This window comes from Salvelinus sp. IW2-2015, linkage group LG4q.1:29, assembly GCF_002910315.2.
Source record: "Salvelinus sp. IW2-2015 linkage group LG4q.1:29, ASM291031v2, whole genome shotgun sequence".
Taxonomy (NCBI): Eukaryota; Metazoa; Chordata; class Actinopteri; order Salmoniformes; family Salmonidae; genus Salvelinus; species Salvelinus sp. IW2-2015.
Window position 1 is genome coordinate 86,492,691 of NC_036842.1, and position 22,904 is coordinate 86,515,594.

General features: G+C 45.4%; 1 pseudogene; it reads right to left on the bottom strand.

The window, feature by feature from the left end:
* LOC111962721 (suppressor of tumorigenicity 7 protein homolog) overlaps nucleotides 1-22,904 on the bottom strand; it is a 94,729-nt pseudogene that overhangs the window by 31,376 nt on the left and 40,449 nt on the right.

A 22,904-nucleotide genomic window follows, 5' to 3' on the forward strand; every position in this document is an offset into this window, starting at 1 on the left:
ATAGCAACACCAGTGTTGTGGGATTAATTCCCACTGGCATCACACAATACTTAAGTGTAGTGGCTATGCACTCCCTGTACTGCAAATATCTTGCTTTGGATACAAATCTTCTGCTAAATGGCATAGATCATCATATACTAAAATGTTGGCACTCACTGGACTGTAAGCGGAGAGGAAAAGGCAAAGCAAGAGGGTTTACTCCACCCAAAATCTGTCACATTTTTGTATGGAGGTCAATGAGAGCGTGTTGAATTTGGCCAACAAAAATGTAATTACTACGTGCAGTTTATTTGATTGAATAGAAGTTCTGTAATTGTTAGGTTGTTATGAAAGCACTTATATAAAWGTGGACACGTGGCATTTTGGCAAAGTCAACGATTTTATATCGCAGTTGTGCCTGTTGTTGACACGTACATCTGCCCTCTCATTGGCTAGAATMGTCCCACCTGATCTCACCTCCTCCCACCTGCCTTCCATCTTTGAGGACATGCATTTCCATTGTTAGAGCGGTCACTCAACTATCTTGTCAATATAATAGAATCATTTGAGCTAAGTCGCTTTGGATAAATGTGCTAAATGTCATAATATGAATATAATATCATCAACTTACCAGTATGAGTCCTGATATCAAGGAGGATGTCCCCGTCAGAGCCACGTAGAATTTGGGGGTCAGGGTGTTCAGAAACATGCTTACTGTAGAGGAGACACAGAAAAACACAGCATTGTTAGTATTACACACACCACCATGGCATTAGAAACAATAGAGCTACAATGATTACCCCCWGTGGCATCAACCACATTAGCCCATATTACAGGAATTCAAAAGGCTTTTATACACAAATCTAATGCAACACGTTTCTCCAAGAACAATCAAAGTCCTGCAACACGGAACAGCGGATATCAGAACAGTGGTTTGAGTTGGTTAAAGTTCGAAAAATGTATTTAAGTGTCACTCCACAATGATACAATAATACAAATTATAGATTATTTACAATCCACATTGTGGACCACTCAAAATGAGTTTTGAGACACTAAAAACAATCAGTCAAACATGGTACAGGTGTAATTTATAATGAATTACATCATCTAAACCAGTGGTTCCCAACAAGGGGTACGAGGACCCCTGGGGGTACTTGGCCTATCCACAGGGGGTACTTGAGAACTCATTAAACCTTAGGCCTACTGGTTAAATGCACACGAGGGGGCACTTCAGGGAAACTCCGGGCAGAGTAAAATTCAGTTGGTGGTACCGGAAAAGGTTGGGAACCACTAATCTATACACTAAGTATGCATAAACAATGTATAGATAATCGTCTGAATCAACCACACACCCAAAGCTGATTTATGAAGGAGGCAAAAGGCAAAATGGAGYAACAGGAAAAAGTCTACACACTTCCAGTCAGAGGCAAATTTATTTTAATATAGCAGAGCTTTCTGTCAGTGGACTTTTAGTCAGCTCTGATGAAGGTCGCCTYACCGAAAGCTCAGTTATATACAACAATTATTGGCATCTTTCCTGTTTCTGCATAAACATTAGGCACTTAAAGAAACATCTGTGTTGCTTACTCCTACAGATGCGGTCAAATAAAATAGTTATATGTCACGTGCCGAATAKAACACCTTACCGTGAAATGCTTACTTACAAGCCCATAAACAACAATGCAATTCAAGAAATAGAGTTAAGAAAATATTTGCTAAATAAACTAAAGTAATTTTWAAAATAAAATAACGAGACTATATACAGATGGTACCGGTATCGAGTCAATATGCGGGGGCACAGGTTAGGAGGGGGGGGGGTTCAATGTAAATATTCCCGGTGGCCATTTGATTAATTGTTCAGCAGACTTATGGCTTGGGGGTAGAAGCTGTTAAGGAGCTTTATGGACCCAGACTTGGTGCTCCGGTACCGCTTGCCGTGTGGTAGCAAAGAGAAAAGTCTATGACTGGGTAGCTGGAGTCTTGGAAAAGTTTTGGGCCTTCCTCTGACACCGCCTAGTATATAGGTCCTGGATGGCAGGAATCTTGGCCCCAGTGATGTACTGGGCCGTACGCACTACCCTCTGTAGCGCCTTATGGTCAGATGCCGAGCAGTTGCCATATCAGGTGGGGATGCAACCGGTCAGGATGCTCTCGCTGATCCAGCTGTAGAACTTTGAGGATCTGGGGACCCATGTCAAATCTTTTCAGTCTCCTGAGGCAGAAAAGGTGTTGTGCCCTCTTCACAATGGTCTCAGTGTGTTTGGACCATGATAGTTTGTTGGTGATGTGGACACCAAGGAACTTGAAGCTCTCAACCTGCTCCACTACAGCCGATGTAAATAGGGGTGTGATCGGCCCTCCTTTTCCTGTAATCCACGATCAGCTCCTTTGTCTTGATCACGTTGAGGGAGAGGTTGTTGGTCTCTGCCAGGTCTCTGACCTCCTCCCTATAGGCTGCCTCATCATTYTTGGTGATCAGGCCTACCACTGTTGTGTCGTCAGCAAACTTGATGGTGTTGGAGTCGTGGTCAGCTATGCAGTCGTGGGTGAACAGGGAGTACAGGAGGGAACTAAGCACGCACCCCTAAGGGGCCCCCGTGTTGAGSATCAGCATGGCAGATGTGTTGTTGCCTAACCTTACCACCTGGGGGCAGCCCGTCAGGAAGTCCAGGATCCAGTTGCAGAGGGTTGAGTGCACATCCTGGTAATCCGTCTGGCTTCGCGGCCTTGTGAACGTTGACCTGTTTAAAYGTCTTGCTCACATCGGCTACGGAGAACGTGATCACACAGTCGTCCGGAACATAAAGGGACTTCTTATAAGCTTCTGGATTGGTGTCCCGCTCCTTGAAAGCMGCAGCTCTAGCCTTTAGCTCGGTGCGACTGTTGCCTGTAATCCATGGCTTTTGGTTGGGATATGTACGTACTGTCACTGTTGGAATGACGTTGTCGATGCACTTATTGATGAAGCCGGTAACTGAGGTGYTATACTCCTCAATGCTATTGGATGAATCCAGGAACATATTCCAGTCAGTGCTAGCAAAACAGTCCTGTAGCGCAGCATCCACGTCATCAGACCACTTCCGTATTGAGCGAGTCACTGGTACTTCCGGCTTTAGTTTTTGCTTGTAAGCAAGAATCGGGAGGATAGAATTATGGTCAGARTTGCCAAATGGAGGGTAAGCTTTGTATGCGTCTCTGTGTGTGGCGTAAAGGTGGTCTAGAGTTTTTTTTTCTTCTGGTTACTGGTAAAACGGATTTAAGCTTGCCTGCATTAAAGTCACTGGCCACTAGGAGTGCCACTTCTGGATGAGCATTTTCTTGTTTGCTTATGGCCTTATACAGCTCGTTGAGTGCAGTCTTAGGTGCCAGCATTAGTTTGTGGTGGTACATAGACGGCTACGGAAAATATAGATGGTCTAGATAGTGTGGTCTACAGCTTATCATGAGGTACTCTACCTCAGCCGAGCAATACCTCGAGACTTCTTTAATATTAGACATCGCGCACCAGCTGTTATTGACAAATAGACACACACCCTCGTCTTACCAGAAGTAGCTGTTCTGTCCTGCCGATTCAGGGAAAACCAGCCAACTGGATATGATCCGTGTAGTCGTTCAGCCACGACTCAGTGAAGAAACATAAGATATTACAGTTTTTAATGTCTCGTTGGTAGAATAGTCTTGAACGGAGGTCATCCAGTTTATTCTCCAGTGATTGCACGTTGGCCAATAGAACGGATGTGGGAGGCGGGCTACCCACTCGCCGACGAATTCTCACAAGGCACCCCGATCTCCACCCCCTGTATTCAGTCTTTTCTTCACGCGAATGACAGGGATTTGGACCTGGTCTCGGAGAAGCAGCATATCCTTCGCTTTGGAATCATTAAAGAAAAAAAATCTTTGTCCAGTTCGAGGTGAGTAATCGCTGTTCCAGAAGCTCTTTTCGGTCATAAGAGACGGTAGCAGCAACATTATGTACAAAATAAGTTACAAACAAAAACAAAATATTACAGTTGGTTAGGGGCCCGTAAAACAGCAGCCACCCCCTCCGGCGCCATTTATGACACCATTGCACTTACAAAAAATAAAAATGGGGTCCTGCGCAGTTGTAAATCAAACAAATAGGACTACACAGGTGAACACCAAATGCTTTTTCAATTTATATTTAGAAGGAAGCGTGAACRGTGCAAGGGTGCCAATATATTTGACCGCATCTGTAGCTATCATACACTTGATTAACATAGGATACACTTACCCTAACTAATACTGGTAACCATCTAGATGTCACCATTATACATGCACCATTATACACCATTATACATGCACATACATTTTAGTCAAAAGGTAGGGCATGAACGGCAGCAACACCGGGACACAGTGCCCTTCGTTCCCGCTTGACAAGCAATACTGTCTGGCAAAGGCATGGGAAGTAGCTGCCTAGTATCAGAGTGACAGTCACAGTAAGCACACGCATACAACGCATGAAACAAGAGTACACCCGTCAGCAGTACTTTAMAACTGAAAATGTACAATTATTTGGGTAAAACTAACAGTGAAATACAACTAACTTCTCCTCCGTCTTAAAAACAGAAGTCCAAACTCTCGCAATACAGAAGCTCAGGGTAGTTACGTGGTAAGAAACAGAAGATAAAATAAGAAAAAAAACACAGCTCTATCAAAACTGTCTKACCTATAGCAGAGCACTTGACCCACTTCATTCCACATGCCCATTACTTTCCCTTTGACACCCACTTGTCTACACTCCGGGCCTACACTCCGGGCCTACACTCCGGGCCTACACCCCGGGCCTACACCCCGGGCCTACACTCCGGGCCTACATATTGAGCTGCAGCTATCCTCTTCTCAGCTAAAGCCCTATGCAGAACTCCCACAACACTACAACCAGATCATCTCATAACGAGGTGGACAGGGCTGCTGTTATCTGTTGGTATGTTCGGCCTCAATGTGGGATTGTGGGTAATGTAGTATACAAGGATGTGGTGGTAAAGGAGGACAAACCCCGCTCAACTGCATCCCTGGTAGTATGGTGTAGCTGTAACAGTTTTAATCCCTTCTCCTGGGCAGAAAAACCTGTGAACATTCAATTATGTTAACACCACCTAAACGTTCAATTTCCCTTCCGTTGGTTTCAATTAGACCTAGTTTCGGAGTGGGGGGGTGCAAACAGCACTAGGGCCGGCGGCTCATTAGGCTATTTGTAGGATAAATACTTGTACAGTTATAGTGGGGATAACAGGATGCTATTGGATGCTGCTCCAGAAGGAAGCCGGGTGTTCCTTCTTAGGGAGACGCCAGTTATAGAGCGATCGGCTGGGACAAAGACCCCACTCAGACAGCCCTCCTCTCAACCAGAAAAAACACGCCCATCCTCTACCACAGTAGCAGCTGGGCCCCTATGCCTATTCACCCTTCTGGAGTGGGTCTCCTCTSCTACTGAGAAGGGGGCATTATGGAGGAACCACAGCCCCACAGACCTGGACCACACTATGGGAGAGGCCTGTAGTGTGGCGTATAGGCCTATGTAAAATGTGGTGTTTACTCTACGTTGCTAGAATGTCAATGTTGCAGAACCGGATGCAGAGTCAAGTCTGTCTGGCACCTTTAAACATCATAATAGCACAGAGGAAATTAATAGGTGTGATAAATAAGCCTGAACCTGGATGCTCTGTTGAGGTGCATTATGATAKTGCAATATCAATACTATAAGGGCTTCACTCGTACTAGTTTAACTGTTGTAAGAGATTGAGAACATTGTAACATCAGTGTAAATATGAGGTAGCATAAATTGGTCATTCATTAAGGCTCAGCTGACCCACCATCGGTGATACCATGTCTACAGAAAATGTAAACTGGCTTGATAATCAAGACAGCGATTCTAGCAGGGAAAAAACTAAATGTCATTGCAGACCAATAGATACAGTATGTGCCCTTCAGTAAGGAAAGGACACCCAGGTGACTGCTGATAATGATCATAGAAACTGTTCTGATCAGAATGATAAATCACACACACAGTCAGAAACTACTAGAGCTCTGTGTGGAGTCGCTATATTCTCCGCTTAGAATGTCCCCCTCTGTGTCACTGTGGTTTGGCTAGTAATGCCCAAATGTTTGCGGTTGCTGAGGCGATTAGTATCCACATCTGTCTCGGCTCGTATGGATGGCTTTTAGGGATGCTCCGCGGCCGCCGCAGCACAGCCCAATTTGTGTTTTAACTACCTATGTGACCTTTTGGGAACACAGGAAGTGGGCTGGGTATCATCTCACCTGTTATGGCAGCCAGGGGAGGGTGAGACACTTGCATGGGTGATGAAGGGTTATGGCTTCATTTAAATMAAATGGTCTGGATAAAATGACTATCCAAGAGCTGGTGGTTGTATTCATTAGGCACAAAACGGAAGAAAACCGATTGAAACAGGGAGGGACTACCTGGCCAATAACAAACTCTCATTTTTGRTGTCTGTTGCAAAACGTTTTGCTAGAGTGTTCCCTAACGAATATAACRCTGCATTGAGATCCGTCACTGAGATCCCCACCCACACACGTACTGTATGTTTAATATGGCTCAACCTTATACCAGATAGGGAGCCCTTTGCGTCTTCTTCATTTACCTACTGACTCACATTCAGGTTTATTGAGAAGGCAATGGAGTAGCCTGGTGTTTCCCAGCAACAATGACCAAGAACAGAAACAGGTCTCTATTCCCTACAGGCCTTGGTCCAAAACACTGCATTATATAGGGAATATAGTGCCATTGGGGACACAGGACAGGTCTATCTGCCAGGGACACTAATATTCTAAACTAGCTCTACGGATCCTTATGTATACACAAGCTAGCAGATAACTTCAATGTAGGAACACAGACACACAAGGGCACAGAGACAAAACAAACATACAGTACAGGTTAATGTTTATATGAACAGCCCCTCGGCTCACCCACACACGAGCAAACTGTTGAGTTCATGAATAGAAACGAACAGTAGTTTCACTCTATGTAACAACTGTACACTACACTATCAAAAGGTCATTAACCTAGCCTAGAGCCTAGCACAACAGATAACCCAACAGAATAGAGCTCACCCCACTCAAGCTGTGTAAAGAGAAGCTGATGCACATTACGTAGGCTACAACACAGACTCTAGTATAGACTATAACTCACCTTCCATTTCTCTGTGACATCCGCTGTGATGATAGCCAGAGAAACCCACCACAGGAAAATCAAACCACACACAAAGAGCACATAGTGAGTCAAGGCAATAAAACCCAGTCTAAGAGCAAACACTCACACACACAATGTGCTTGGGGGGGGCCCTCAATGCCCTCAGTCCAGCTTCTGTGTACATGATAGGCAGCTGTTTTTGAGTGACAGCTGGCCAGGCCAATCATAATGCATGACTAGTCTGCCCTCTCTAGTGACACTGTAGAATCAGGAGGGGGTCTTGTAACTAGCAGCTCAACCAATCAAAAGCTCCCATTTTAATGTGGGGGTGGGCTGCTCTTTCACCTCRGCATGAAAAGGTAACCATGACAACCCCTCTCAACGACCCTACTCGAGACTAGAAGACGTAGCTAGAAAGAGAGAGAGAGTGTGAATTGAAATAGTCTACTCCATTAATGCCATGTCTCAACCAGCTTGGAGATGGGATGTTGTCTTTCCGGATCTAATAAAAGACCTGAGTGGTTGAAACATTGTCAATAAACCACGTAGGAGAATAGAATGCAGTGGTTGTGGTTTCACTCTTCATATATTGAATGAATAAACAAATCCAGCACCTGCTCTGTAATATTTTTCTGTTGCCTTTCTTCCAARAGAGCCTAATAAGAACCTGACAACTGCCAGAGAGCCCAATGTAATTAAATGTCTGATGTGATTGGTCTAAATCATACAGTGGTACAGTAGTGAAGGAACATGACGAGGAATGTGATGATTTTGTAAAGAAGATCCCTCTGAACCAACTACAATAAGGGCTCTCTGCTCTGAGCTTGTCTTGACTTCTTCTCAACAAAATCAACATGCCTTGAAGAGAGATSCTTGAACATCAATGAGTTGAATGCATTTGCATTTCAAAACACAAAGCGGAACATTAATACATCGGTGTCCTTGAAAGCTCCCTCACTATCACCAACCTAGCAGTCAACATGAAGAGGGCTCAGGRTGTTTGACTCTTCAAACAGTGGTTCTCGTTCCATACTTCATCCACATATCATGGAGGCCACACTTAGTCAGACTGACTTACTGACTGAGGCTCCTGAGGATAAGGGGAACTGCTATAGCTCTGAGGGTGGCTWTGATAGAATCACACCATCAGCTGAAGCCTGAGGGACCAGGGCTTACTGAAGCCTGAGGGACCAAAGCTAACTGGAGAAGTCATTTCCACTGAATAAGAGCACAACAGGTAAATCTACCTGTTCTGGCAAACTGGCTTTGGATCATTAGAAATTGTACCAGTGTGAGTGCAAACATTATCAAAGTGTGCCTCAATTAAGCAGCAACGTGCTTTGCTGTAAAAGGTTATTGAAAAGACACTGGTCAGTGACAGGTAAACTTGATCTGGATTGTTTATTACAACAGTAAACACCGTCCAACAAAGCTCTATCTCAGCAGTCCCTTGAAAAACCATCTAGGCCATTTGTGAATAAATAAACAAACACCTTAATATAAAATAAAACCCTTTTTTTTTCTCTTTTTTTTTTTTTTACTTCCCTCAGGTTCTAGTTACCAACTAAGCTTCTCACTAAAACAAAAATAGCAGTAGTGGGCAGATACCACAGAAACCCGACCCTGACCCATCCGTTTCTACTGCTAATAGGGCAGGCCGGGTAACCACGGTAACAGAGTGACAGCTGGTTGCCGTCAAAGTGATGTACGCCTTTGTCAAACTGCCAAAACAAAGGAGCTGATCGTGGACTTCAGGAAACAGCAGAGGGAMCACCCCCCTATCCACATCGAAGGGACAGCAGTGGAGAAGGTGGAAAGTTAAGTTCCTTGGCGTACACATCACAGACAAACGGAAATGGTCCATCCACACAGACAGTGTGGTGAAGGCGCAATAGCACCTCTTCAACCTCAGGAGGCTGGAGAAATTTGGCTCGTCACCAAAAACCCTGAGAAACTTTTACCAGCTGAAGCAATGAGAGCATTACACTGCTAGACACACAACACTGTCGAAGAGTGACACACTCACTGCTAAAGAGTGAACTACACTGCTAGAAGAGTGACACACTACACTGCTAGAAGAGTGACACACTACACTGCTAGAAGAGTGACACACTACCTGCTAGAAGAGTGACACATACACTGCAAAGATGACACTAACTGCTAGAAGTGACACATACACTGTAGAAGAGTGACACACTACACTGCTAGAAGAGTGACACACTACACTGCTAGAAGAGTGACACACTACACTGCTAGAGAGTGACACACTACACTGCTAAGAAGAGTGACACACTACACTGCTAGAAGAGTGAACACTATAACTGCTAGAAGAGTGACAACTACACTGCTAGAAGAGTGACACACTACACTGCTAGAAGAGTGACACACTAACTGCTAGAAGAGTGACACACTACACTGCTAGAAGAGTGACACACTCACATGCTAGAAGAGTGACACACTACACTGCTAGAAGAGTGACACACTACACTGGCTAGAAGAGTGACACACTACACTGCTAGAAGAGTGACACACTACACTGCTAGAAGTGACACACTCAACTGCTAGAGGAGTGACACCTACAACTGTAGAGAGTGAACATACACTGCTAGAAGAGTGACAACATACACTGCTAGAAGGTGACACACTACACTGAGAAGAGTGACACACTACACTGCTAGAAGGTGACACACTACACTGCTAGAAGAGTGACACACTACACTGCTAGGAGATTGACACACTACACTGCTAGAAGAGTGACACACTACACTGCTAGAAGAGTGACACACTACACTGCTGAAGAGTGACACACTACACTGCTAGAAAGAGTGAACACTACACTGCTAGAAGGTGAGACACTACACTGCTAGAAGAGTGATGACACTAAACTGCTAGAAGAGTGACACACTACACTGCTAGAAGAGTGACACACTACACTGCTAGAAGAGTGACACACTACATGCTAGAAGAGTGACACACTACACTGCTAGAGAGTGATTGACACTACACTGCTAGAAGAGTGATTGACACTACACTGCTAGAAGAGTGACACACTACCTGCTAAAAGAGTGAACACTACACGGCTAGAAGAGTGACACACTACAACTGCTAGAAGAGTGACACACTACACTGCTAGAAGAGTGACACACTACACTGCTAGAAGAGTGACACACTACTGCTAGAAGAGTGACACACTACACTGCTAGGGAGTGACACACTACACTGCTAGAAGAGTGACCACTACACTTGACACTACACTGCTAGAAGGTGACACACTACACTGCTAGAAGAGTGACACACTACACTGCTAGAAGAGTGACACACTACACTGCTAGAAGAGTGACACACTACACTGCTAGAAGAGTGACACACTACACTGCTAGAAGAGTGCACACTAACTGCTAGAAGAGTGACATACACTGCTAGAGGATGACAACTACACTGCTAGAAGAGTGACACACTACACTGCTAGAAGAGTGACACACTACACTGCTAGAAGAGTGACACACTACACTGGCTAGAAGAGTGACACACTACACTGCTAGAAGAGTGCACACTACATGCTAGGAGAGTGACACACTACACTGCTAGAAGAGTGACACACTACACTGCTAGAGGAGATTGACACACTACACTGCTAGAGGAGATTGACAACTACACTGCTAGAAGAGTGACACACTACACTGCTAGAAGAGTGACACACTACACTGCTAGAGAGTGACACATACACTGCTAGAAGAGTGACACACTACACTGCTAGAAGAGTGAACACCTGCTAGAGAGTGACACACTACACTGCTAGAAGAGTGACACTAACTGCTAGAGATGTGACACTACACTGCTAGAAGAGTGAAACTACACTTGACATACACTGCTAGAAGGTGAACACTACATGCTAGAAGAGTGACACACTACACTGCTAGAAGAGTGACACATACACTGCTAGAAGAGTGACACTACCACTGCTAGAAGAGTGACACACTACACTGCTAGAAGAGTGACACACTACACTGCTAGAAGAGTGACACACTACACTGCTAGAAGAGTGACACACTACACTGCTAGAGGAGAGTGACACACTACACTGCTAGAGGAGAGTGACACACTACACTGCTAGAAGAGTGACACACTACACTGCTAGAAGAGTGACACACTACACTGCTAGAAGAGTGACACACTACAACTGCTAGAAGAGTGACACACTACACTGCTAGAAGAGTGACACACTACACTGCTAGAAGAGTGACACACTACACTGCTAGAAGAGTGACACACTACACTGCTAGAAGAGTGACACACACTCCTGCTAGAAGAGTGACACACTACACTGCTAGAAGAGTGACACACTACACTGCTAGAGGAGATTGAACCTAACTGCTGAAGAGTGAACTACACTGCTAGAGAGTGACACACTACATGCTAGAAGATGATGACACTACACTGCTAGAAGAGTGACACACTACACTGCTAGAAGAGATTGAACACTACACTGCTAGAGAGTGACACACTAACTGCTAAAAGAGTGACACACTATACACTGCTAGAAGAGTGACACACTACATGCTAAAGATGAACTAACTGCTAGAAGTGACTACTGTAGAGATGACACACTACTGCTAGAGAGTGACACACTACACTGCTAGAGGAGATGACACACTACACTGCTAGAAGACACACTGATGAACACTACACTGCTAGAAGAGTGACACACTACACTGCTAGAAGAGTGATGACAGACTAACTGCTAAGGAGATGACACACTACACTGCTAGAAGAGTGACACACTACACTGCTAGAAGAGTGCACACTCACTGCTAGAGAGTGACACACTCACTGCTAGAAGAGTGACACACTAACGCTAGAGAGTGACACACTACACTGCTAGAAGAGTGTTCCCTACACTGCTAGAAGGTGACACACTACACTGCTAGAAGAGTGACACACTACACTGTAGAAGAGTGACACACTACATCTGCTAGAAGAGTGACACACTACACTGCTAGAGGAGATTGACACACTCAAACTGCTAGAAGAGTGACACACTACACTGCTAGAGATTGCGATTCTTATAGGCCCTAAAAAGGTTCAAAGCACCTTATTTTTTAGCAGTGATACACATATTATATTCTCAGTTGAATAAGTATCGTTCATTTGTTGTCAGTGATATGCGTATTATATTCTCAGTTGAATAAGTATTGTTCATACAGTTGAAGTCGAAGTTTACATACACCTTAGCCAAATACATTTAAACTCGGTTTTTCACAATTCCTGACATTTAATCCTAGTAAAAATTCCTGTCTTAGGTCAGTTAGGATACCACTTTATTTTAAGAATGTGAAATGTCAGAAAATAGTAGAGAGAATGATTTATTTCAGCTTTTATTCCTTTCATCACATTCCCAGTGGGTCAGAAGTTTACATAACTCAATTAGTATTTGGTAGCATTGCCTTTAAATTGTTTAACTTGGGTCAATCGTTTCGGGTAGCCTTCCACAAGCTTCACAAAAGTTGGGTGAATGTTGTGCATTCTTCCTGACAGAGCTGGTGTAAATGAGTCAGGTTTGTAGGCCTCCTTGCTCGCACAGGCTTTTCCAGTTCTGTCCACAAATTTTCTATGGGATTGAGGTCAGGGCTTTGTGATGGCCACTCCAATACCTTGACTTTGTTGTCCTTAAGCCATTTTGCCACTCTTTGGAAGTATGCTTGGGGTCCATTTTCCATTGTGGAAGACCATTTGCGACAAGCTTTAACTTCCTGCTGATGTCTTGAGATGTTGCTTCAATATATCCACATAATTTTCTGCTCATGATGCATCTATTTTGTGAAGTGCACAGTCCCTCCTGCAGCAAAGGCACCCCACAATGATGCTGCACCCCTGTGCTTCACGGTTGGGATGGTGTTTTCGTTGCTTGCAAGCTCCCTTTTTCCTCCAAACATAACGATGGTCAGTATGGCAAACAGTTCTGTTTTTTGGTTTCATCAGACCAGAGGACATTTCCCAAAAGTACGATCTTTGTCCCATTTCCCAAAAGTACGATCTTTGTCCTCATGTGCAGTTGCAAACCGTAGTCTGGGTTTTTTATGGTGGGTTTGGAGCAGTGTCTTCTTTCCTTGCTGAGCGGCCTTTCAGGTTATGTCGATATAGGATCGTTTTACTGTGGATATAGATCATTTTGCACGGTTTTCCTCCAGCATCTTCACAAGCCTTTGCTGTTGTTCTGGGATTGATTTGCACTTTTTCGCACAAAAGTACGTTCAACTCTAGGAGACAGAAACGTCTCCTTCTGAGCGGTATGACGCTGCATGGTCCCATGGTGTTTATACTTGCATACTATTGCTTGTACAGATGAACGTGGTACCTTCAGGCATTTGGAAATTGCTCCCAAGGATGAACCAGACTTGTAGAGGTCTACAATTGTTTTTTTCTGAAGTCTTGGCTGATTTCTTTTGATTTTCCCTGATGTCAAGCAAAGAGGCACTGAGTTTGAAGGTAGGCCTTGAAATACATCCACAGGTACACTCCAATTGACTCAGATTATGTCAATTAACCTATCAGAAGCTTCTAAAGCCATGACATTTTCGGGATTTTCAAGCTGTTTATAGACACGGTCAATTTAGTGTATGTAAACTTCTGACACTATAATTGTGAATAAAGTGAATTATAAGTGAAATAGTCTGTAAACAATTGTTGGAAAAATTACTTGTGTCATGCACAAAGTAGATGTCCTAACCGACTTGCTAAAACTATAGTTTGTTAACAAGAAATTTGTGGAGTGGTTGAAAAACTAGTTTTAATGACTCTAACCTAAGTGTATGTAATCTTCCGACTTCAACTGTATGTTGTCAGTGATAGGCGTATTATATTCTCAGTTGAATAAGTATAGTTCACATGTTGTCAGTGATAGGCGTATTATATTCTCAGTTGAATAAGTATTGTTCATATGTGGTCATCTCACTGTGCACTCCAGCCAGGTACATTGTATAGGCTAGGCCTACATATGAGCATCGTTCTTATATTGGGAGTATATTATACTGTGCAAATATGCAAAGGCTTTTCCGTTGCGATGTCGCCAAATACCCATCCGCTAGCCCTGGCCCGCTAGCTTTCTGAACGCCGTTGTCTCCCGCTCGCCTAGCGTAGTACTGACTACCGAACGGCTCCCTGACTCACCTATTGCTGCTCATTGGACTTTATGATCACTCGGCTACACAGCTGATGCCTGCTGGACTATTCACTAACGTGGTACCTCTTTTTGTTTATCTGTCGGCCCCAGCCTTGAACTCAGGTCCTGTGCATACCTAAATGACCCTCTCTGCCCATTCATCACCATTTACCCGTTGTCTTAGCTCTCCCGATCAACACCCGGGATTACTTTATGCCTCTCTCTAATGTCAATATGCCTCGTCTACTGCTGTCTCAGTTAGTACTTATTGTTTTATTTCACTGAAGAGCCCCCGGTCCCACTCAACATACCTTAGAGAGCTCTTTTGTCCCACCCCCCACACATGCGGAGATCTCACCTGGCTTAACTGGTGCCTCCAGAGATGCAATCTCTCTCATCGTCACTCAACGCCTAAGTTTACCTCCACTGTACACACATCCTACCATACCCTTGTCTGTACATTATGCCCTGAATCTATTCTACCACYCCCAGAATTCTGCTCCTTTTATTCTCTGTTCCCAACGCACTAGACGACCAGTTCTTATAGCCTTTAGCCATACCCTTATCCTACTCCTCCTCTGTTCCTCTGGTGATGTAGGGGTTAACCCAGGCCCTGTAGACCCCAGTACCACACCTATTCCCCAGGCGCTATCATTTGTTGACTTATGAAACCYTAAAAGCCTTGTTTTCATGCATGTTAACATCAGAAGCCTCCTCCCTAAGTTTGTTTTATTCATTGCTTTAGCACACTCCGCTAACCCTGACGTCCTAGCCGTGTCTGAATCCTGGCTTAGGAAGGCCACCAAAAATCTGAAATTTCCATCCCCAACTACAACATTTTAGGTCAAGATTGGCAGTTCTAAGGTGGCGTAGTTGCAATCTACTGCAGAGATAGCCTGCAGAGCCTGCAGAGTTCTGTCATACTATCCAGGTCTGTGCCCAAACAGTTAGAGCTTTCTACTTTTAAAAATKCACCTTTCCAGAAATAAGTCTCTCACTGTTGCCGCTTGTTATAGACCCCCTCAGCCCCCAGCTGTGCCCTGGACACCATATGTGAATTGATTGCCCCCTATTTATCMTCAGAGTTCGTACAGTTAGGTGACCTAAACTGGCATATGCTTAAAACCCCGGCCGTCCTACAATCTAAGCTAGATGCCCTCAATCTTACACAAATTATCAAGGAACCTACCAGGTACAACCCTAAATCTGTAAACACGGGCACCCTCATAGATATCATCCTGACCAACTTGCCCTCTAAATACACCTCTGCTGTCTTCAACCAGGATCTCAGCGATCACTGCCTCATTGCCTGCGTCCATAATTGGTCCGCAGTCAAACGACCACTATACACAGTCAGTTTGAAAAAGCTAGCCTTTGCTTTCCTAACAGAAATGTGCATCTTGTAGCACAAATTCCCAAAAGTTTTGGGACACTAAAGTTCATGGAAAATAAGAGCACCTCCTCCCAGCTGCCACTGCACTGAGGCTAGGATACACTGTCACCACCAAAAAAATCGAGAATTTCATAAGCATTTTCTACAGCTTGCCATGCTTTCCACCTGGCTACCCATACCCTGGCCAACGGCTCTGGACCCTACAAATCAGCTGGGCTAGACATCTGGACCCTTTTTCTAAAATGATCTCCCGCAATTGTTGGCAACACCTATTACTAGCCTGTTCACCTCTCTTTCGTATCATCTGAGATCACCAAAGATTGGAAAGCTGCCGCGGTCATCCCCCTCTTCAAAGGGGAGACACTCTAGACCCAAACTGCTACCGACCCATATCTATCCTGCCCTGCCTTTCTAAAGTCTTCGAAAGCCAAGTTAACAAATAGATCACCGACCATTTTGAATCCCACCGTACCTTCTCCGCTATGCAATCTGGTTTCCGAGCTGGTCATGGGTGCACCTCAGCCACGCTCAAGGTCCTAAACGATATCATAACCGCCATTGATAAAAGACAGTACTGTGCAGCTGTCTTCATCGACCTGGCAAAGGCTTTCGACTCTGTCAATTACCGCATTCTTATCGGGAGCCTCAATAGCCTTGGTGAACCAGGCGAGGGAGTAATTTGAGAAACCAAAACCTTCTCAGATAGAGTTCAGTGTGTCAAATCGGAGGGCCTGTTATCCGGAACTCTGGCAGTCTCTATGGGGTGCCACAGGGTTCAATTCTCGGGCCAACTCTGTATATATCAATGATGTCGCTCTTGCTGCTGGTGATTCTCTAATCACCCTCTACGCAGATGACACCATTCTGTATACTTCTGGCCCTTCTTTGGAAACTGTTAACAAACCTCCAAACGAGCTTCAATGCCATACAACACTCRTTCAGTGGCCTCCAACTGCTCTTAAAATGCTAGTAAAACTAAATGCATGCTCTTCAATCGATCGCTGCCCGCACCCGCCAGCCCGTCTAGCATCACTACTTTGGACGGTTCTAACTTAGAATATGTGGACTACTACAAATACCTAGGTGTCTGGTTAAACTGTAAACTCTCCTTCCAAACTCACATTAAGCATCTCCAATCCAAAATTAAATCTAGAATAGGCTTCCTATTTCGCAACAGAGCCTCCTTCACTCATGCTGCTAAACATACCCTCGTAAAACTGACAATTCAACGGCTCAGACACGAGAGGTATGTGGCAGGGTCTACAGTCAATCACGGACTATAAAAGGAAAACCAGCCCCGTCGCAGACCAGGATGTCTTGCTCCCAGACCGAGAGAGAGACAGAGGAGATCCAGCTTCGAGGGCTCGTTATTTAATGTCCGGATAATCACATGGACGTCGTTTACGTGGATATTAGAATCATTTTGGCTAGCCGGTGTTCTCTTTTCCACAAGAACCAATCATTCACAAAGTATACACACTCTTAACCTTATACCTGGCTGTTTAGGTTTATAATCACTTTGGGTCAGAATTGTGCGAAGATGTAGTTGTAGGCTTTAGCCTAGTTCTCCGAGAGACTACTCGAAGATACAGGTGGTGATATCGTTTCTCAAATACTCCATATAGGCATAGACTATGTACACACGTTCTCTCTTCCTGAGCGGAGAGACGGCTCTGACGGAGTGGTCCCATTGATATTTATAGCTTGCACTAGCTATTGCTTGTACAGATGATAGGGCCTAGTGGGACCTTCAGGGCATGTTTGGAAGATTGCGCTCAAGGATGAGGACCGGAGATTGTAGAGGTGCTACAATTGTTTTTTTCTGAAGTCTTGGCTGATTTCTTTTTGATTTTACGATGATTGTCCAAGCAAAGAGGCAACCTGAGTTGAGGTTGGCCTTGAAATACATCCAAGTTACAGAGGTCCTTCCATTGCTGCAGATTATGGTCAATTAACGCTATCCAGGAAGCTTCTAAAGCCAATGACATTTCGGGAATTTTCCGAAGCTGTTTAGTGACACGGTCAATTTAGTGTATGGTAAAACTTCCTGTGACCCGACGGTATAGAATTTGATACAGTGAATTAGTAGAGGGTTGAAATAGGGTCGCGCGTGTAAAGCGAATTGTTGGAGGAAAATTACTTCTTGTGCATGGCGACAAAGTGAGATTGGTCCTAGACCGGACGCTTGCCTAAGAGACTATATGTTGTGGTGTTAAACAAGAAATTGTGTTGGAGTGGGTGTGAAAGAACGTAGTTGTTACATGGGAACTGCTAACTACTAGAGTGTGTATGTAATCTTCGACTTCACGTTGTTGTCAGTTGATAGGGCGTAATTAATATGGTGCTCAGTTGGAATAAGTAGTAGTGTTATACCATGTTGTCATGTGAATAGGGCGTATTAATAGTTCTCAGTTGGAAAAGTATTGTTTCATGATGTGGGTCGATCTCACTGTGCACTCCAGGCCCAGGTTACATTGTATGAGGCTAGGCCTAACAGATATGAGCATCGTTCCTTGATATTGGGGAGTATATTATACTGTGCCAAATAATCAAAGGCTTTCGTTTGCGATGTCGCCAAATTACCCCATCCGCTAGCCCTGGCCCGCTATCTTTCTGAACAGCCGTTGTCTCCCGCTCGCGCTAGCGTAGGTACTGGACTACCGACGGCTCCCTGGGACTTCACCTATTGCTGCTCATGTGGACTTTTATGATCGATCGGCTACAGCAGCTGGATGCCTGGCTGGACTATTTCAATAAACGTGGTAACCGTCTGTCTTTGTGTCTTATCTGTCGGCCAGCCTTGAACTCAGGTCCTGTGCATACCTTAATGACCCCTCTGCCCAATGTCCATACACCGCAATTTACATCGTTTGTCTTTAGCTCTCCGATCGAACGCCCCGGGATTACTTTTATGCCGTCTCTCTAAGTGTCATATGCCTCGTACTACTGCTGTCCTCATGTTACGTACCTTATTGTTTTAGTTTTCAACGTGAACGACCCCCGGGTCTCCTGACTCAACATACTGAGAGCCTTTTGCCCAGCCGACGATAGCGGATCTGCACTGGCTGTCCCGATGTCCCCACGACATGGCAATTGTCACCGCTATCCCGGGGTGGTCGCGAATCTCTCATTGTCAACTAAACGCCTAAGTTTACTCCACTTGTACGACACATCCTAACCATACCTTGTCTGTACATTAATGCCCTGAATCTATTCTACCCCGCCGCAGAATTGCTGCTCCTTTTATGCTCTGTTTCCCAACGCAGCTAGACGACCCAGTTTTCCTTTAGCCCTTTAGCCATGACCCTTTCTACTCCTCTGCTGTTCCTCTGGTGATTGTGGGGGTTAAACTCCGGCCCCTGTAGACGCCCAGTACCACACCCGGTAGTTCCCCAGGCGCTGATCAATCTTGTTTGACTTGATGAAACCGTAACAGCCTTGTTTTCCTGCATGTTACATCAGAAGCCCTCCTCCCTAAGTTTGTTTTATGTTCATTGCTTTAGCCACACTCCGCCTATACCCTGGACGGTCGGCTAGCCTGTGTCTGAAATTCGCTGGCTTAGGAGAAGGCCACCAAAAGTTGAAATTTCCATCGCCCAGACTATCCATATCATTTTTGAGGTCAAGATTGGCAGTTTCTAGAGGTGGCGTAGTTGCAATCTACTGCAGAGATAGCCTTGCAGAGCGCTGCCAGAGTTCGTCGCATACTATCGCGAGGTCTGTGCCCAACAGTTAATGAGCTTTCCTAATTTTAAAATGGACAGCCTTTCCATGAATAAGTCCCTCCCTGTTGCTGCTTTGTTATAGACCCCTCAGACCCACAGCCTGTGCCTTGGACACCATAGGTGTGTAATTGATTGCCCCCTGATTTATCGGTCAGAGTTCGGGTAGCAGTTTAGGTGACCTATTGAACTGGAATATCTGTAAAACGGCGGGGGCGCGCGCGTGCCTAGGCAAGGTCTAAGGGCTGACGATGCCGCCTGGATCGTTAGCGACCAAGATTGATGCAAAGGAACCTACGCAGGTACAACCCTAAAGTGCTGTAAACAACGGGCATCGCCTCATAGAGGTATCATCCGTGACCGAACTTGCCGCTCTAAATACAGACCTCTGCTGTCCTGCAACCAGGATCTCAAGCGATCACGTGCACTCTCATTGCGCTGCGTCCATAATTGGTCCGCAGTCAAACGACAAACTATACACAGTCAGTGTTGAAAAAGCTAGCCTTTGCTTTCCCTAACAGAACATGTTGCATCTTGTAAGGCACAAAATCCCAAAAGTTTTGGGACACTAAAGTTCATAGGAAAATAAGAGCAACCTCCTCCCAGCCTGCCAGCACTGCACTGAAGGCTAGGATACACTGTCACGCACCAAAAACGAGAATTTCCATATAAGCATTTTCTACAGCTTGCCATGCTTTCCACCATGGCTCCCATACCCTGGCCCAACGGCTTCTGGACCCCTACAAATCAGCTGAGGCTATCGACCAATCTTGGACCCTTTTTTAAAATGATCTCGCAATTGTTGCAACACCTATACTAGCCTGTTCAACCTCTCTTTCGTGATCATCTGAGATCACCAAAGATTGGAAAGCTTGCCGCGGTCCCTCCCTCTTCAAAGGGGGAGACACTCTAGACCAAACTGCTACAAAGACCCATATCTATCCTGCCTGCCTTTCTAAAAGTCTTCGAAAGCCAAGTTAACAAATAGATCACCGACCATTTTGAATCCCACCGTACCTTCTCGCTATGCAATCTGGTTTCCCGAGCTGGTCATGGGTGCACCTCAGCCACGCTCAAGGTCCTAAACGATATATAACCGCCATTGATAAAAGACAGTACTGTGGCAGCGTCTTCATCGACCTGGCAAAGGCTTTCGACTCTGTCAATTACCGCATTCTATACGGGAGCCTCAATAGCCTGGTGAACCAGGCGAGGAGTTAATTTGAGAAACCAAAACCTTCTCAAGATAGAGTTCAGTGTGTCAAATCGGAGGGCCTTGTTATCCGGAACTCTGGCAGTCTCTATGGGGTGCCCACAGGGTTCAATTCTCGGGCCAACTCTGTATATATCAATGATGTCGCTCTTGCTGCTGGTGATTCTCTAATCACCCTCTACGCAGATTGACACCATTCTCTGTATAGATTCTGGCCCTTCCTTTGGAAACTGTTAACAAACCTCCAAACGAGCTTCAATGCCATACAACACTCCTTCAGTGGCCTCCAACTGCTCTTAAAATGCTAGTAAAACTAAATGCATGCTCTTCAATCGATCGCTGCCCGCACACCGCCAGCCCGGTCTAGCATCACATATTTGGACGGTTCTAACTTAGAATATGTGGACTACTACAAAATACCTAGGTGTTGGTTAAACTGTAAATCTCTCGTTCCAAACTCACATTAAGCATCTCCAATCCAAATTAAATCTAGAATAGGCTTCCTATTTCGCAACAGAGCCTCCTTCACTCATGCTGCTAACATACCCTCGTAAAACTGACAATTCAACGGCTCAGACACGAGAGGTATGTGGCAGGGTCTACAGTCAATCACGGACTATAAAAGGAAACCAGCCCCGTCGCAGACCAGGATGTCTTGCTCCCAGACCAACTAAACAACTTCTTTGCTCGCTTTGAGAGGACAACTAACAGTACTCCTTCACTGCAGCCGACGTGAGCAAAACATTTTTAACGTGTCAACCCTTCCACAAGGCTGCAGGCCCAGACGGCATCCCCAGCAGCGTCCTCAGAGCATGCGCAGACCAGTGGCTGGTCTGTTTACAGACATATTCAATCAATCCTTATCCCAGTCTGTTTTCCCCCACATGCTTCAAGAGGGCCACCATTGTTCCTGTTCCCAAGAAAGCTAAGGTAAACTGATCTAAATGACTACCGCGCGTAGCACTCACTTCCGTCATCATGAAGTTGCTTTGAGAGACTAGTCAAAAGACCATATTCAACCGCAACCCTACCTGATACCCTAGACCCACTCCAATTTGCTTACCGCCCAATAGGTCCCACAAACGACGGAATCACACTGCACACTGCCCTAACGCCATCTGGACAAGAGGAATACCTATGTGAGAATGCCTGTTCATCGATTACAGCTCAGCATTCAACACCATAGTACCCTCCAAACTCGTCATTAAGCTCGAGACCCTGGTTCCTGACCCCGCCTGTGCAACTGGGTCCTGGACTTTCTGACGGGCCGCCCCCAGGTGGTGGAGGGTGGAAAGCATCTCCACCCGCTGATCCTCAACACCTTGGGGTGGCGTCTCAGCCCTCTCCTGTACTCCCCTGTTTCAACCCACGACTGCGTGCCATGAAGCCTCTCAGACTCAATCCATCAAGTTGTGCAGACGACACTACTAGTGGTAAGGCTTAATTAACCAACAAGACGCAGACGGCCTCCAAGGAGGAGGATGAGGGCCCTCGGAGTGTAGGTGTCAGGAAAATAACGCTCACCACTCAATGTCAACAAAAAATAAAGGATGATCGTGGACTTCAGGGAAAACAGCAGAGTGCGGGAAGCAACCCCCACCCCCCATCCACATCACTGGGACAGTAGTGGAGAAGGTGGAAAGTTTTTAAGTTCACTCAGCGTACCACATCAACGACAAACTTGGAAATGGTCCACGCCACACAGAAAGCGTGGTGAACGAAGGCGTAACAGCGCCTCTTCAAACCTCAGAGGCTGAAGAAATGTTGGCTTGTTCACCAAAAACAACTCACCAAGACTTTTACAAATGCACAATCGAGAGCATGCCTTCGGGCTGTATCACACCTGCGTACGGCAACTGCTCCACCCACAAACCCTTAAGGGGCTCTCCAGAGGGTAAGGTGAGGTCTGCACAACGACATCACACAGAGGGCAAACTACCTGCCCCTCCAGGACACTACAGCACCCGATTGTCAACAGGAATGCCAAAAAGATCATCAAGGACAACAACCACCCGAGCCACTGCCTGTTCACTCCCCGCGCTATCATCCCAGAAGCGAGGTCAAACAGGTGCATTCAAAGCAGGGACCGAGAGACTGAAAAACAGCTTCTATCTCAAGGGCCATCCAGACTGTTAAAACAAGCCATAGCAAACAGTTGAGTGGTCTGCCTGCCCACAACAGACTGCAATCTCTAGCCAGCTTTAATAATTAATAATTGGATGTATTTACTAGTCACTTAACCTCTCCTTGGCTACGTGAGACGT